This window comes from Bombus pyrosoma, linkage group LG10, assembly GCF_014825855.1.
Source record: "Bombus pyrosoma isolate SC7728 linkage group LG10, ASM1482585v1, whole genome shotgun sequence".
Taxonomy (NCBI): Eukaryota; Metazoa; Arthropoda; class Insecta; order Hymenoptera; family Apidae; genus Bombus; species Bombus pyrosoma.
Genome location: NC_057779.1, coordinates 14,061,178 through 14,080,602, shown reverse-complemented (window position 1 = coordinate 14,080,602; position 19,425 = coordinate 14,061,178). Strand labels below are relative to the sequence as shown.

The 19,425-nt window shown below is 33.7% G+C and overlaps 1 protein-coding gene across 4 annotated transcripts in view; it reads left to right on the top strand.

The window, feature by feature from the left end:
* The window catches only part of LOC122571844 (dual 3',5'-cyclic-AMP and -GMP phosphodiesterase 11-like), a 151,091-nt gene that overhangs the window by 16,961 nt on the left and 114,705 nt on the right, over positions 1-19,425 (top strand). The window contains exons 1-2 of one of the 4 annotated variants that reach the window (XM_043736074.1): positions 10,854-11,058; positions 14,679-14,961. The exons of 2 other annotated variants lie outside the window; for them this stretch is intronic. The gene's annotated coding sequence lies outside the window, so the exon portion shown is untranslated. Of the gene's footprint in view, positions 1-10,853; positions 11,059-14,678; positions 14,962-19,425 lie in introns of those variants that run through there. One more of the 4 variants, XM_043736076.1, reaches the window with a different exon arrangement.

Genomic DNA, 19,425 nt, shown 5'->3' with positions numbered 1-19,425 from the left:
GAATAAAACAATAATAGAAAGAAGACTGAAGAAGAAGCACCCTGCACACCTCACAATAGAACAATAAACAACCTGGAAGATGAAGTCCCGCTGGGGGTAACCATCCACATGCTATATTTCATCAAAACCCAAACTATAATATTTTACCAAATGTCCTAATGGACAAATTGTAAAATGATTTATTTAAAAATAAAAAAAAAAAAAAATAAAACTTTTGTACAAGGAATAGATATATTTTTACGACGATAAATATTTTCTACTTTTGTAGTATATCAACAGTTTCGATGTAACACTTAATTGAATGATAAACAAGAGTAAGTAGACAGATAAGTACACGAAAGTATCCGAACGCGTACATTTATAAGTTTTATAACGATGCGAAATATATAATGTTAAACTCGGATATTTAAAACAATTGGAATACGCCAGTAGAAGCAGAAAATATTTTAACGACATGTGCATACATATTGCATATGTATTTCTTAAGCATCGATATAAATTCCAATGCAGTCGAAGAGATATGAAAATACTGATAAATCACGAGATAACATTTAATTTCAGAGATTACATTCAACACTCTGTGCTTATAATACGTTTTTTTTATATACGAGACGCGCATAATCGCAATGAATGAAACTTTTGACGATTGGTATGATAAGTACTTACACAACTATTTTACGATAAATGCAATGGTAACTCGCAGTCAGTCTCATGTCTAATAGCAAACGTTCTTATTGTATCTACAATACCTCGAATGTGTTTATAAAAGCTATCAAAATGAGATATCCTGTGATATGAATTATCCTATAACGAAAATCAAAATAGTTATTTTTCTTTTTTTACCGAAAGCTTGTAAAAATGCTATCGATAGATGCGTAAAGTTTTCCGAATGAAAGTAAATCACAATACGATTTCACTTGGACTACATACAGTTGCACATAAATTCGAGCGACTTTCAAATTTTTTTTACAGAAAACCTGCTTTCGTCTTCCTTTTTATACCTGTTACGATTCAAAATCATCCTCGTGTTAAGATATTTCTCTTCGATTGTAAGTAAAGATAGTTGGAGCTTAATCGTATATAGTTCTCATAGCTCTTAGGAGAATCTATAGGTAATAGTATTATGCAGATCTAATATAAAATCAAATAATTTCAATTTCTATTGGCAGAAGTCCGTCACTGACTAACAAACTAGCCGTGCGAGACTAGAAAGCTGCTTGCCGCTCTTTTGTCTCGCTCGCTCTCGATGTAACATAATCGTCCTCTACATCGCGCGAAATCTCATAAAAGTACAATACTGTATTCTGCTTATGTAATCACAAGCAGATTCATTCCACGATCGCTTATCTTTGAATTGCTACGAAGATAGCCTGAAAGATTTCCACAAACACGTCATAAGCATTTTCTACGACTAAAAATAATTCGAAAATGTCATGTAAGGCACACGAATCTTACAAGAAGCATATAAATGTGGAGACAAGGATAGCGATTACTTTAATATACTGCAAGCCAAATGTGAATGAATGACAGGCAGGAAATATCTTCGATACTATTAATTATATCGACAAATGTTTCGGATGAAAACTGAATTGCTTCGAGAGGGGGGGGGCATGTTCTAAATAATAATTCTGTTATTAGTTACTCTGTAGGTGGATGCGTAAATGTCATGAGGAGATCAATTTTGCTTTTTTAGATGGAATCGTATATTTTTTGATATATTAGACGCATAATACAAAGCAGTTCGAGAGACCAACAGTACCAGGCTAGTTCCCAAGTAAAGGTTGGAATAGGTTTTACGGTTTGGGAGCAATAAAGGGAAGACTAATATTCGACCTAGAAATAGAAAAGCTATGGGTTAAATCATAAACGAGGAAATAACGCAAGACATACAAAGGGATGAAGATTAGTATTTCAGCAGGATAATGCGGCTGTGCATACCGTTAAAAACGTGAAAAGTTATTCTAACGGTGTATTTGATGACGCGTGTATGTTGCGATGAGAAGCAATTTACCTTCTTGAAGGAATTAAAGATTTATTTGGGTAGGCTGAAATTCCAATCTTAGAAAATTTGTATAAAAATATAAGAGTCTATCCAAAAGGTTATTGGAAGTCATAGGAAGAGCGTGGAAACGTACAACATTATTAAAATTTGATTAAGATATTTGTTTTCGAATTAAATTATCGTTTTTCTTCAACATATCCTATCATTTTGAAGTACTTGTTTTTCAGGCAAATGGTTACATATGATTTCTGGGAAATAGCTTAAAGAATTGCCGTTTTCCGTTAACGAGGACATTCTTCATAGAGCTGTACACAAAATCTTTGTACGCGTTAATTTCGTCGAGAAAAATTCCGGAGTCATGTTCTTGGAAATGCGAAAATATTGTATGTGCACAGATACAACGTAACATGGACGGATTATAGAATTTGTTCTTGTAAAAAATATAATATCGCGTATTTAGACGTTCGTTTGGAATATTGTTTCAATAATACTAATTACCTAGAATATTTTTGATGTTTTGGAGACATGCGAAAACCGTAGTTGGGAAAATTATGTGGTATGAAAGGGGCAATGACATTTTCCTCCCCCCACATAATTCTTTGGTAGAATGAAGAATTGCAAAAATGTCAAAGTCACTGTTATCTTCTTTAAATGGCACGTAATACTCTGCTATTTCTATACAAGGACAATCGATGATAAATAAAGGAGTGAAGCAACGAGTTTCACGAGGCAAACTCGACTTGGTGTACGTTTGCATCGACGCAATATCGAAGTACCTGCAGTGTAACGAGTCTTTACTTCATACTTATGTTGTCGCTTCATATCATGATAGATAGTAAGAAACTTCGTTTCGTTAATATCAACAGATCTTTCAGACGGTGAACAATTCATTGAGTTAGGTCTTAGAAGAACGGTAGATGTCGAAAAAGAGCCAACTACGTTACGAGATGTGGAACAAAGAATCGTCGCGGCATGTGAAATAAGGAATAACAAGTTCACCGATTCTAATATTGCATTGATAAAAACGAACACCACTACGAAATACAAAGATCTCTTGTGACGTGAGACTCGTTTTACTGCTTCATTTATTGTCGAATAACCTTGCATTGTAGGTGGTTTAAATTGTCATAAACATCCACGATTATACCAGTAAGAAAAAAGCTATCCTATACCGTTTAACGGCATAATGACGGCCTTGAAATTTCCGAAAATTTGTCAGAGAAGACATATTACTGGCAAATGTTTAGCTTCCTCTGTATCATATAACTCTTCTAAATAAAGCTTTCTTGCGTCTCCAAAAATAACGGTGATATCCAACGGTGATCTAAATTATTGGATTATATTTAAGCATCATAATATATGTATTATACATATATATAAAAATACTGGCATAGTTAAGTGAAAATAGTTATATAATATTGTTAGTTATTGGTATCGATTAGTTGTTATTTAGAGTAATAATAGCAGGTCGAACAAATGCGTATGATACGTACGTTGATCGATACAGTTTGTAAAATACTGTTTAATAATTTTTGTATGTACAAATACAATGCACGTACAAACGACGAATACACTAAGAAGCTCTTGTGAACTCTAATTATTGTAGATATTCTCTTTGCAAAATGTATGTGAGAAAATATCTGTGTTATATGTCTATTTCGTGTACCTTTTAGAGAATATTTGTGCAGTAAAATCATAAAATCAAACTACTCGCGACTAACAATGATATCGGTTAACGATGTATTGGAATGACTTCGACGAAGAACGATTTAGACGAACCAGAGAGATCGATATCGTACAATGACTCGATAACAGGTGTTCAATTTGTATTTTCTCACACGCGAAAAATAATGTGTTACATGTATCTTTATCGTCGCGAAATCAGAGATTAGTAACGTCCCATGCTGATAATTTACGTGTTCTTATTTTGTTCAGAAAGAATATATGTAGCTTGTTTATAATATTTATCTAATAAAAAATTAATTATGCAAGATGAACAGTGTGATAATGTGATCACCTTAGATTATATAAGAATATATTTTATATATTCTATTCAGCCTCACATCCAAGGATTAGGCTTGATTTACATATACCTGTACAGGGTGAGAATCATTGACCTTATCAAAAAATGTTCGAGGTCAAATCTGTTGTATTAAGGAGCTTGGTTAGTGAATATTCATATTCCATATATTAGTTCAACAAATATTGTAAAACGTATTCTGAAGAAGCAATCGTATGTTTATTTATAAAACGAACTGAAGGTCATTTTGAAAAAAAAAAAAAAACGGAGTTAATGTAAGGTTTGCTAGAATCTCCTTGGGAATCTTTAAGTTAATTTATGTGTTATGGGATACAGACGTTAGGATCGGACCACTAATGGCAAAATAGGCTTTTAATTCTTTATAAAAATTAGTATAAATACCATGATTTTATATTATATATTACATATATATTTTCCTATATTATATTATATTATATACATACCGGTGTATGTTATCAAATACGCGAGTAAATAAATTTAGAAAGACGTAAACGCTTCTCAAAAAATACTTGAACCATTATTTAAGATAAATTGAATTTCTTTTTACAAATATTCCATACAAAACGAAAAAGGATAACGATTACTTTTATATTCATATACTTAATTCATAACTTAGTAAAACGTCATTTGGTATTAAATTTGGCATGCAAGTTAGTTGCCGATGATAGAATTTAAAATAATCGATTGTAATAAGCGATAAGTGATGTGACTTCTCGATTTACACGCCCGTTAAATCGACTGCGAAATGAAGCGGAAAGCTGCTAACTAAGCTAGCACTTTAATTGATTAAATTTTCAGAAGCATTTACGCATATTGGAAAGTATGATGAAATAAAATATCTTTTCCACAAAAACTAAATCTACACGAAGCTATAGGGAAAACATTTTTAACAATGTTCATAATATGACGAAAGTTTAAACACGTGTAAAACTCTGTCATATCACTTGAACACCTAGTTACATAGATATTTTTTTAATTTTTAATTTATACTTATATAGATAATTACCAAGGCTTGTTTTATGCATAATATAAAAATTGGAATTTTCTAGTTAGGCATTTTCATACGAGAACATTGTATAAAGTTGTATGATGTTTGAAAATATTTCCATAGTACAAGGTCCGAGTGAATAGGATAACATTTCTTTCATCTATGGCTTAGTTTCCGAGAAAATCGAATTCGAACGTGTTTCGTTAAGAAACCGATCTATGATGAATTTTCAAATTTATTTTTCTCCGAAATAAAGCGTTTCGCGAACGAATTCTATTCTACATTTTCGAATTATTTTCGCATGTAAAATAACTTTCTGTCGATCATTTACTCCTGTCCAATCTTCAATTTGCCATGTTCAACTATACTTAACAAATTTGCAAACTCGATTTTCTCGAAAACGAAGGGTCGTATGAAAAAATTGTATTGAGCATAAGAAATCGCCTTGTGTCTGCTATACGTGCATGTTATTCGATCGGATCCTATATACGTCATCAGCATTGTGACAAACACAAAAAACTAGCAACAGATGTCTTTCGCAACTGGACTAAATTATGCAGCATAAGTTGAAAACAAGTCTCGTATAAATTTTATGCATCATAAGTTGAAGTCAATAAAAGGCAGATAAGAATCTCGTAGGTAGACAAAAACTTTATTACATAAAATTAGATAATTTTGAGTGGCGCGTTACGTGTAGCGATGGGTTCAAGTACGTGGCAAATAGGCTCGACGATTGGTCGGCTAGTTTCGAACTTTTCAGCCTTCTAGAAATATCTCGAAAGAAAGGAGCAATACTTTAAAGAAAGCTCGAACGTAAACGCGATATAAATTTTCCGTTCAGTTAGGAACTTTTCCATTCGTTTAAAATTATCTTTCGTGGCTATCATTTTTAAAGTACTATAAGTTATAAGTCGTCGTATAATTAAATAAAATTTGTGGGATCCCTATCTGTCGACGATAATTCTGTATAATTTTTCTAAGTTTGATGTATGAATTCATGGAAACGATTAATACCTTTTTGATCCTAACGATTTAATTATTATTTCTAACTTACAAGGCATCCGAAACTTTCGAGACTTTCAAGAATTTCCATACTTTTAAAAGCTCTCTATGTTTTTTTTCGATCATGTTCGAAGCGACCTGAATTTTTCATCATGAATACAGACTCGAAATTGTTTGAAGTGTTCAGACTTCATCAGCGCATGCTAGAACTATATTCATTCAAATATTTAATAATAAATATCTATATCAGATATCTATATCGAGTAACTGTAAGTAAATTTTTGAAACTGATAGCTTGTGAGGAGTGAATACTTGGCAAATATAATGAACTAATCATTATATCGTACGAGCAGTATTCAAACCCCACGAAGTAAACCTTGGACGTTGAATTTGATTCGAATTCACAAGTGCACATGGAACTTGATTCTACAGCTGGCCCGGTAGTGCGGAAATCGATTCACTGCCGTTATCATATTTTTAAATCGACTTATAGAATTTTTTACGCAGTAATAAACGCGTTTTTGTATTCTTCTCTTTATTTCCCTAAAAACTATCCAGCTGTTTGTACCTAAACACGATTAATTTGAAAAATACTTAATTTTATAAAAATAGCAGCGTATGAAAATCGATGGAGACTTGTAAACCAACATTTTCTCGTTTATGTTATTCTCGTCTTTCAAACACAAATATTTTAATACTAAAATTAGACAATTTTAACTTTTCAATAGGTCTAACATTTTTACGTAAAACAGAAGAACCGATTGCGTGCAATGTGTAAAAATATGTATACGTCAATTTAAAAAACTGTCCATGAACCTGAACTGTTTCTACTATTTAAGCAGGCATATTACTACGTGATGTATGATACTTTCCGGAGCAAGCGTATGCGCAATGGCATAATATTTAGTCCGTAGTCGAAATAAAATAAAAATTTTTCTTTTAATTTCCCAAAATTATAGACGTCGTCGAGATATTTTTCGCATTGCTACAGTTACAAATAATTTCCTTAACTTCGCACGAAATAGCGCAACTATTCTATGTCTAGGGAGGAAGTAAATCGGTGATAGACGCGTAGAAAGCAATTTGTTAAACGCTGGTGTCCTTTTCAAAGAAAAGTTTCAGCTGTGAAGGAAAGCTCTCTAGAGGAACGGGACGAAAATTCAGAGAAAGGCAGTCGTAGAGAAGAAAGTCAAAGGTAAATGAAACCGAAACGAGAGAGGTCAATCTCCTTTCGCGATGAAAACGCGGATATATGTCTCGGCCTGTATATTGTTGCACATTTGAGGCAACGTTTAATCGCGAACTGCTTCTTCCATTCTATTTTTTTCGTGTCGAGAATAGTAGATTGTTAGGTTGTATCTAACATTTCTAGTGTCGCAATTTGCAATCTTGAAGATGACGTAGAAATTAGTATAAAACACGGTATTTTCAACTTCAGCGTCAACTAAGAATCTTGTCACGCTGCATGTAAAAATAACAAAATATTTCAAGAATATTAACTGTATGTTTTGAAACTAATTCCTATTTCAAACTATTTCCTATTAGGTAAATTGTTTATAAACAAATTTTGAACCAAACTATTTATGTAGATACACATTATTATATGTTATGTGATACGTCAATATATTCCGGAAATAGCTAGGCAGCATAAATGTTTTTTAATCATTTTTCAATTAAAGTATTCGCATTAGCAAATTTTCCTCGTATTCGTATTAACGAATTTTCCTCATATACGTTGTAACGCTTGGATACAGGAAGAAATGGAATATAACGTACGTTCTACAAGACGTATGCTTGTAATTTAAGATGGTTGAGATCGTGAACGAAATACAGATCGCAAGGGAGAAGCGACGAGGCACATAAATATACATTATTTTGTAGGAAGGTAGACGCATTTGCTTACACCTTGGACCGAATAGAACGACGAGTAGAACCTAAGGAACGACCGTTATCTTTGAACGACGACAGTTAGTCGCATTACCAATTACCTTTATCTGTCAATAAGCAAACGGCCTTAACGATTACCTATATGTCACGTGTATATTGCGCACCGGCTGTGACTATTCCTGTGATATATTCGCGTGCTTCAGTTACGTGTTATTTGCGAAACGAGAGCATTATTTGTCAGAGAGGAGATCGATACGGTAGTGTCAATAAGGAACTATGATAGCCTACCTGGTTCTGGTTTTTCCATTACCTTTGTATCTCCTTTTCGGGTCTCTTCCCTTCTTACTTTTCTCCATTTCTCTTTTGTTCTCTTTTTAGCTTTTATTTTAGCCAAACAAGAAACAAAATTGTCAATATCAGGACGCAAATTTACTTATAATTACTAGTTATTTTTACGTAATTGTTGGTTACAACTGCGTTTATGTAGACAATTGAAGAAAATATAAAATAGAATACACTTTCTTATATCACGAAGTCTTTCTTCTCTTAGTTACGTTGCTAGTGTAATTGTTGAAGAAATTGAATTTTTTAGCTGTAGTTTATGCGTGATTTCGGGTGATGTTAAAGATGATTATTTATAGCTAATGGTCAATAATTTGGATTATCTTTGATAGAGTAAATATCCTTCAAATCGGTAACTTCATCTGTTTGAAATAAAGCAAATTATCATTTTTTGATAAATGTTCGGTTCAGATCACACAATAGTTATAAAGTACTCCGATTGAGAGCGTTGCTTGCAAGTATCAGAGATTTTGTACGTCAGTGTTGATAAAGCAGATCTCTTCCATCCAACTTTCAACGTACGAAAAATCTCACACTTTCTTCTTAAACGTATTAATCAAGAAAGATGAATTAATCCGTTGTTCGAATTGCCATTATTTAGGATATAATAATTTACTTATTTAACACTTTCTATTTTTAAATTCCGCACTGAACTTTTTTTTTAAATGAATTATACATAAATACATACTAAACGTGAGACATATGAAGACTTATTTTTCTTAATTTTCTTTAATTACGTAATTATTATGTACATAGAAGAAATTTCGTTCAAGGTATATTCCTGTTAGTAATTGTGTATATATGCATGTGTATACAATAATATATACATAATATATCGTATACATATATTCTGCTATATTTTGCATAAGAAAAATATGAATCATAAAGAAGCATCGAAGAATGAAGGAAACGAAACATAATATTGCGAACATGTACATTAGTTTCCTTATTTTATTCCTTTAGTACCGTTTAAGTCGCTTAATGCTGCTTCCATTTTTTAATGTTTACCGTTTGCCACGTATTTGTTTAATTTCTATACCTGATTAATTACATTCGTTTCTTTTATATTTCAATACGTAAGATATCTACATACGCCTATCGCAAAACTGCCAGTTTAACGTCGATTTTTTGAAAAGCACATTTCCAAAAAATGCTGCGCTTCATCCTTTATCAGTCTTCCAGAATCATAGCTTGCAATACATAGTGGAGGGGGAACAAACCGTACTCTTTCTTTATAAGCGTTTTATACAGCTGTATGAACTACATATGTATGTAGACACTAGATGCGTATATATGCGGCACTGTACATATGATTGTGCGACAGAGAGTAGCGTGGCGTGTACTGGCGTGTAGTCTAGAGTCTAGACTCTAGACTGCTGCGCTATAGTCAGGGGCGAATCAAGAATGGATGCCAACACCCTGCATAATAATGCAGCGAGATATAATTAACCTTACACTGTACTTCTATAATTAGCTACCTTCCTGTCTTTGAATTCTACCTTTCTATTCAATATTAATATAAGATCTATATAATATGTAATATAATTTGCGTGCCTATTGACGTATGCGGGTTCCAGAAGCAAAACGACCACTTTTTCTTTCGGCGAGTGAAGAACACACGCTAAATTACAGCTTATAACTACTTCAGCTTAAATATATCACTCGCTGTACGTATATTTTCCTTCCGATTTTATCTTCCTTCTTCGACAAATGGTCTATGTGAATGAAACTTGCAAATAATTTCTCTTTCCCCTGATTATTTTAGACACGTATTGGATTTTACTATGATTACGATTTCGTTTCTAAATTTCTAAATTATATATACGCGATAGCTATCACTAGCGATATTCGACATTTTTAAAAATAAAATATCTTCAAGGTATATAAGAACAACGTCTGAATTAATAATAATATCGTATCAATTAGCTTTAATTCCTTTATATTGGTATATTCGAAGCGCCGTATATATCTAAACAATTATGTGGTAGCTTTCGATATATTCAAATAAACGCTCCACTTACGTAATGCTCGCTATGATCAATTTCTGTAAATGAATAACTCCTACAGTGACCCTATGCTAAGTATTCCAAGAAGCAATAAGCCTAGGTAGATAGCTTGACTAAAGTAATTGATTGCCGGCTATATCTACAAGCTTGGTTGTATTTTGTGTTACGTAATTCCTGAAATGACCTCTTCAGTTTTATTAAAGCATGGTTCAAATAAGATAATCGTGTTGATTAATCGTGGCCATAAGAAACGTCAGAATTTCTAAAATATCGCCAATCTCCGTGAATGATCGTATATCGCGAACTTAATACAAATATCGTCTATTAGTCAATATTTTGGCCAATCGATCAATATTCGTACAACGTGTGCAGAGCTTCTTTACGAGAAGATAACGTCGTTATTTCGCCCGAAATGGATGGCGAATCAAATTTTGTCAGGATCATTGTTATATTTTCCATTTTAATGGGAAAATGAATCGTATGTAACGATGATCGGAAAGATACGGCCCTGGGTGCAACGCGTATAGCACGCGGTCGTATAGTGAGAGTCCAGGTTCTGTCGTTGAAGCAGACGAGAGTCAGTGCAGGTCGTGCGGCAGATTCGTCTGCTTCGCTTGTTTCGTCTCTGTGTAAGCTTTTCGCCTTGTACGAAAATCGTCGACATTAGTCACGCTTTGAGAAGCAGCTTTTTGCCAAACCTCCGGATAACAGGCGGTAACGTAACCATACGCGTCGATCTTACCGCGTTGTTGATGTTGCGGTCGACGAACTAAGATTGTCCACAATGATGGTAAATAGTGATGTGCGTCGTTCGACTAGACGATCGAAACGGCGAATACAATTAGGATCATGAGGCTTGATATTCGACGGAAAAACCGATCACACGATGGCTTCGTGTCATATTTTGTTGACGATATTACAAAACAGTGGTCGATGATGATCGGTATAAAAGATAGGTTAGTGCGCACGATAAAACATCGCGTAGTGTTATAGCTAAGTAACGGTATTAGATGGTTGTATAATGCAGAACTCGCTATCTATATATCATAACATCAGTTCTCTGATTCGAATTTAAATTTTACAGACATCTTAACTTATAATCGTTAAAATATTCTTTTAAATCCAAACACGAAATTGATAAAACTGATAGGAAGCGGGAGAATAAGTGATAAATACTGTCGTTACAAAAATTGTATAATTGATTGAAACATATTTATCTATGAATCATAATTGCCTATGTTTCTTGAGTAAGAAATTAGAAATTAATGTTGTAGAATAAATGTGATAATTCACATATATTAACTATCAGTTTATTAATATATTAATAAGTATCCTATAGTAACGATATTGTTCAATAATAATGGGAATCAAATTAGCTTATACATATTTGATACTCAATTCATATATACATACGTATACATACATACATACATACATACATACATACATTTTTTCCATGTATTTCAGAATAATGTAAACGTCTAACGTCACAATAACGAATGCACGAGCCTGCAACGTGTAATTTAGCATTTCATGCGGTCTGATACGGATTGTAACATTTTAAATTTGACACGTTTAAAAGATAGACTACAATATGATGATACAGAACGTTGTTATGATTAAATTAACAAGCTGAAATTGATTTGTTATCAGTTACCGCAGGTATCGTGGAAGAATTTCAATAAAAATTGAACGCAATTTCTGAGACACCGAAGCACGAACAATATTTCAGATATCGCTAATACGCATCGCCTGACTTGGATAGATTTATCAAAGATTTACTTTGTTTATCGTTCATTATTGCTTGATCGTTGGAAAGATAATATGTATGTATTAGGAAATGGTATTGAGAGCTGCGAAGCGAAATTCAAAGAAGGTCATTGTAAACTGCGATATAATCCTATCTACGTTGAACGCTAAAAACTATGCTTACCGACTTACGAAAATCCCCTTTTTTTCAGCCGAGGGATTCGTGCATGAAAAATAAGGGTCTCTGGCGTACCATTTCTCCTATAGAATGAATAATAAGGAAATTTCTTGTATCTGGCTAAAACTTGGTTGGTATGCATAACTACTTCCTTGTCATTTATTCCAACAAAGCAATTTCTCTGTTATTTCTCCGTATCTACGATAGATTTCATATTTCCGGCCGCGGCATCAAATATCATATGTGAAGCTATTTCCTCTCATAGAATCGTCAAACGTTATTTTGTATTCCCAATAGCATTTATTATCAAATTAATAATATTCCATGTAACGTTTAAGAGATAGAAAACTATATAAATCGTAAGAGAGTCGTTCAAAGTCGCGTCTCGGAAAGCATAAAATCAGTTCGTCAAATGTCTCGAGATGTTTTTTAGCCGCAATCAGTCAGCAGCACGCGGTTTACGTCGTACGTTGTAGCGGTGTACGTTTTGCGTAGCAGGCCACGTTACGTCAGCGACGCCATTCGGTTGTGGCGTTACAGCTAATAAAATATATTTTTCTGGCCGGCGAAGACTGTGCAGCACCAAAAATGGTAATTATGGAAACTTTATAAGGGCGCGTGATTAACTTTCTCGTTCGGAATATTAAAATGTTGTTTACCTACATTCGCGAGGTAAGAAGATCCATTGAAAAGGTTACTTGGACTATTTTCGTTTTGATAAATGGCAATTCCACGCGTGGCAGCAGCGAACAACTTATGCGATTTCCTTATCTCGATTTAGGTTAAGAAAGATCAGTCGTATGTTTTGGCAGTAAAAGATGTTCTAGAAGGATATTCGTGTTTATCGGTTTATACATGGATTACGATACCGTGTTATACGATCCGTAGCTTCATTGCCGTTCATAACTTTCCAATCTTCGTCTCATTATGCAAGACATAACAATGTAATTGCCAACGATGAGATAGCAAGATATCTCTCTACCAAGCTGCATAAATGTCATAGCCTATCGTTATTATTGCCATTCAAAATATTCGATATATTTCTAATATTCGCGGTTTTAGAAAAGAAAACGAGATAGAGATAACGTGGCTCGTTGTTTCTTTCGTTTTAGCGGGATTCCCTTTTTTCCATTGTCACGTTCGCGTCTTTTAATTTGGTTGCTTTTTAATGTTTCGTTCCTTCTTACTTCGTATACTCCTAATAGCTTCATGGATTATATAATATTCAAATACAAAATTATTCTGTTACACTGTATGATTCTCATAACACTTCGTCCTCTTATTGCTTGACTTCCATGCTATTCATTGTTTTTATCCGTGTGAATGTAAATTAATAGTTGTAATTCAATTTCTTTGATATGTTTGTTTCATTAAGAAGTCTCCCTTTTATCGAATAAGTAATCCAAAATCTCTGAATGATAGATTTAAGTGCAAAGTTTCCGAAACGGGAATTATACAAATATTTACATCTAATTAATTATTGATACAACGTGGGTACCTATTGCAAAATAAATAGTAGTTCACTTCGGTCAATGCATTTGAAGATAAGACGAATTTTACGCAAAGTAGGCGTACTTTGTCTAAGTATAAGGAACACGTTACAGATAGAAGTAATTCTGTTAACTTGAAATTACAACTTTACGTTCGTGCGAGATACCATTTGATGTTTCAGCGTAATCCTCGTATAAATATTCATTATTATACAATGATACTTTCAAGATATTTTCAATTTATATATTTATAGAATATTTTTATACAATACAATGATTTACCGAATGCAAATATTTCGATTCTATGAATGTACATATTTAAAGAAGTGTATAAAAAGGAAACTATAGAAAATATGTATTAAATTGAAAACATTCACGGTTACGTTATTACGGCAAAAATGTGGCAAATTTTGCATTCACTGGGGCCATCGTATTGTCCTATAGAAAATAGTTAAACTTTTTCGTCTTATATTTTGCCTACTTACGAGAAGTAATTGTAATAAGAGAATCGTAATATGGTCTTAAAAAGTTCGAAATGTTACAAATTAATAGAATGCACTTTTTATTTCTCTTACATGTCATATGCGCTTGTAAAACATACTACGATAAAATCGATTACAATGAGAGTTTACGTCAATCTATACTTTGCTTATCTCCTTATCTTTCTTCCCCCTATAAATTCTGCTATTGGCAAGGTACGAAGCCAATTGTATGGTATTATTTCATTGGCAGTTATGCAGTAGTTTATTTCCATTCATCACGTACAAATTGAGAATGTCTTATTAGCGATAAGTTATCGTAAAATAAACTATTGTATATCACAAACCATTAATTATTAAAAATTAGCGGTTAAATGCTAGAAACGTCTTCGTTAAGCACATAATGCTGCTGGTAATCGTTGCTCGCAGTTGCTCCATAGAATTCAATTACGTAAATACATATCCGAGGAGTCACTCGTATACAGACAACGTATCTTATTTCGTCGTTCAACAGCTAGTGAGAATATACAGTAAGATGAAACGAAGAAAAGAAATAACGATTTCGTGCGACGTCGAAGGTATCAGTGGTATGAACTTTTTAAAAAGAATCAATAAAACGAAATTGTAGTGATCGCGTCTTAGTGGCCACATGTTTTCCAAGGATGTAAACCAGCTACGAAAAGAGACTACCTAATAATACGAGACTTCTTGGACTGTTGGATCTCGTAGAAGAAAAACTGGATACGTGCAACGAAAAACGAAAAACGAAAATCGTGAATTCACGTTACGCCAGACATGTAAGTTCTTTTTGTACAAAACGTACGTAGCTTTAACTATTCTCTTTGTGTTGACACATGAAATATTAAATTTGTATAGATTACGTATTTCCTCGTCTGCTTTAATTACGGACTCTGCGAAATATTTGTTTTATTTTTCTTCTTAAACGAAGGTAGTTTTAAGCTCATACTTAGGTAGTAGTATAGGCTTATACTATGGAAACTTTATGTATTCGCGTAGCTTCTGAACGTTAGTAGCTGTAATTTTTGAGAATTAATTTTTAAATTCATCCTCGTAACGTTAATGTCATGCGAACATTATAAAATATCGACATGCGTTCAAGAGGACAAATTTTTTAATCTGAAATTTGATAGTTTTTCAGAGCAATGTCTACCGATAGTATACTGCAAAATTCCTTTTTCCCGAAATATCAACGTAAGCTATCTTTTGTGAAAATTCTATAATTTATTGTAATCAACGACATTGATAGTTTCTACTGATTTTACTCATACCTGCAATAGATAAATTTCGCGATTCGCAATTGCACAAACTTGAAAAAATTATCTTCCATATGCCAAGAAAAAAGATGATTTTTACTACTCGTCTACTTTTTCTGTACTTTTCCATTTCTCTTAATTGGTGACAGCAACCTTGTTACGTAAATCCGACAGAGTTTAAAAGGAGATCATTAGTAGATACAAGTTCTAGGTTCTGTTTCATCTAAGCATCTGGACTGCTATATTATACAGCTATTCTAAAAATGCACCGCAGTATCTTGCAAACGAGCAATTCGTAATATCTGTGTTTAAAATTATTCAGACAATGAATTAATAGAATCAATCAATTAATGAAACAAGATTAATAATTATCATCCCGATTACTAGTCTCTTGTTTGCATAACTGAAATTTGTATAGTTTAATGTATCCAAAAATGTTAAAGATTTTGTATACTTTGAAACAAGAATGAGAACATTACACGCGTATACAGACACCCTGTTCTTAGACGTGATAAAAAAAATGTTTCAGACAAAATTTGTGCAGTATCGAGGAAGACATAATGTGCTTTTATTTATTTGATTTTACGATCACCTTAAAGGTAGAAAGGTCCATTAAAGGTGGCATACAAACCCATAAATGGACTTTTCGTTACGTACTCTTGTAGCTGACATTTAGACGTTTTCAAAAGAAAGAAAAGAGCAACAACAAAGAAGTATTCTTTTATCGGTCTATTTATTTCATAAAAGTACTCTCGAAATTAATAGAGTCTTTCTTTCTTTTTATTGTGATTCTTAGTATCCGCATATTTGATCTTTCACGACAACAATTTACAATCTTCCTTAAAGACAGAAACAAACAAAATCGAAACTTTGCAATTTCGATTACCAATTGGGAATGTCAACGGAGCAAGTTTCCAGATAACGTCGAGCAATGTCGCTTTCACTCGATGGTAGACAACGCTTAGCTGTCGCTTTTGTTTTCGGTGAAAGCACGGCTATCTTTCCCGCGAACCTAAATGATTGTCGCGTTCGTTTTATCATCTTCGACGAACCATTCTATCGTCTACGTGGCATAGACTAGTAACGAGTTGAGAATAGTAATTGATATTGTTACATCGATGGTCGATAGTTGCGTGCAGCAAGCCCATGCCGCGGCTTTGCCTTCGCTGACTCGTTAGCTTTATTGATAATCATACCTTACCAGTCTACGCATAACCTGTTCGCTTACCTGCACCGATTTCTTGCCGGATGTCTGACGTGGAATCACTTTCCGCGGCGAATTCGAGCCGTTTTTTAAAAGCAAACTTTTAATCTTCATACGATTTAACTATCTCGATAAAAGCTTCGACATGTGCGCGCCGCGCTGCGTTAATGTTAGTCGGCTAACTATACGATATATTCCATACGATGGTAAAAGCGAGAGAGAAAATTGAAATGTCCATCGATAAGATAACGATTGAAACTTGCGAGAGCGTCGAGTTGTCGGGGAAAGGACAGAAAACTGTTTAAACTAAATAAAATGTTTAAACTATGTGGAACTGGTTTTAACTTATCAGAAATATATCGCGAGCGAGCGAGTTTGCGTCTCTTCTTTTCAATATTATTCGTTTAAAAGTAAAAGTTGCCAGTTTAAATGCCTCTATGGTTTTGAATCTTCAATTAGTAACATGTACATACCTAATGACTGTCTCTAATGAATACCTCCCTCGATCAACGAGAAGAAAACAAAACTAAAGCGAAACGTTTTCCTCTATTCGTTAATGATTGACCACGTACCTAGCATGTACACGTGTATTCCATCTGATAACGTGAATCTGGGAAACGTATTAATATTGTTTTCCTGGCATTAATAAAGCGTGTGACACTAAGTACATTCAGCATCGGTGAAACGTACATGATTCACGTTCGAAACATTCGAATATAGTAAACGAATATTGGTGTTAGAGGAATTTAAAGAGAATCTCAAACACTGTATCTTTCCCGCAAAGATATATGTCAATAACAATGGAATAACAATGTTAAATGAATCAGGAGAATGGCCACTCAATTACGTGCAACTGTGCAACTATTTAGGAAGATCGCATGGCTCGCATAATGCACCAGAAATAGTTAAAGAATATACTCAGAAAACATGAACAATCTTATCGATTTGCCACAGCAAATTTACCTTAATCTTGAACAGAACTCTATTAAAGACAGAGTAACGAGAATTATTTAAAAAAGTTCCTTTCGAAAGAAAAAACACTAAGAAGCTGAATGAATAATACTATCTTTTCTGAAATCGTAATTTCGTACAGACAATGAATCAACGAACGAAACAGTACAAGAGGCCACCAGCTTATTCATTTCAAAGAAATCAAACCTACCCTTCATGACGCTTAAACTGTTGTCAAAAGGCTACTAACAAATTTTTGATCCGTTTATGGCTCAGCGACCGCCGTACAAACGTAGCGCGCAAGAGTAACTCAACGTCTCAGCACTAACCAGAAGAAGGCAAACTGCCCTCAGCCGCATTCTCATTGGCCATTATAAATTTACGTATCCATTAACGAAACCACCACCAACTCGGTGCCAAATCTTGTGAAGCACCTACAACCATGCAACACATTTCACTGAATTGCCCTATAAATTTTCATTTGAAAAAAATAGTTGCAATATTAAAGTCAGCGTGAAGCCAAACCTGAAGAGATCTGAAAGTTTTCATAGCCTCATAGCATATGGTGATATTTAGTGCATACGAGCGTGTCTATCGCTTAAATGGCACTTATAGCGATTTACATAAAGGCGATGTTGCACGTGTCAATGTTTAACGCTATTAATCATTTATTTAATCATTTACAAATGGAAGTTACTCGTGAATTCTATACTACAGTATTCCAACTGGCACGTAGGATGTTACACGATAAAAAATAACATTTTTTCACTTATAACGTTATTTGCAAGAAATCTTCAACTAATTACTTGCATTTGCGTGAACTAGTAACAATCGCGGATTTGGTGGATGAAAAACAGATCGTTGCGTTTGACTGGCTGTTAGAGTTGAAGGATTCGCCCTTATCTCTAAATAATATCTATGTTGAAGTTAGATGCATTGACGATTATCAGCGGGTACAGTAATAAACTGATTGGGATCGTCAATAGTCCCTTAACGCATTTGATGGTCTGTCGAATATTTTCGAGCTACGCAAGCTGGTAATAAAAGAATAATTATTATTAGCTCGGTATGTTCGCATCGCGATATTTATAGTTAAGAGAAAAACAGTTGTTATAGAATTATAGCTTTTAAAGAACAGAGACACCAATGGACACATGGATCGTTTCATACTTTTCCATTTAGAGAATTTTTTATCTACTTAAACTGGACATATTTTGTCAAAGGTTTCCGCATCGATTAAATTAATGCATTTAGTCAACGCAGAATTTTTGCAACGGACAGAACGACGTTTCAACCATATATCTGCTTCTTATAATGTTTATACTCTTGCTTTTTCAACATACTACGTGTGCGAACGCCATTTATACGTGACTTCTGCGTTGTTTAATTAATCACTATGTGAGAACATATATCTAGATACGAAAATACTAAAGACTATATATAAATACTTGTATTATTTGTACGTAGAAGATGAACTTAGGAATCGGTACAAATTGGATAGAAATGTGTTCAGTGTAAATAATTCAGTTCTGCCCGGGCAACCGAAGTAAACAGACGTGTGCTCCGGGGTAGTGATCTGAGAATTTCCTTAGTGCTAAGTAAAATTAGCGATTAGTGATAGTGAGGAGAAGCTCAACAATGCAGCAACAGATACCAGCAATTAAAATTGCAACAAAAGGTGAAAGATATTATATAAGTAGGTCGGTAGATTTACCAGCCCTAAAGCAACAACAACAAGTTAATAATAATCAAGATATGGACATAGAAGAAATGAAGGAGCAGCGAAGACAGGAGGAGTACAGTCAAGATAATGAAAAATATTATCAGGATGA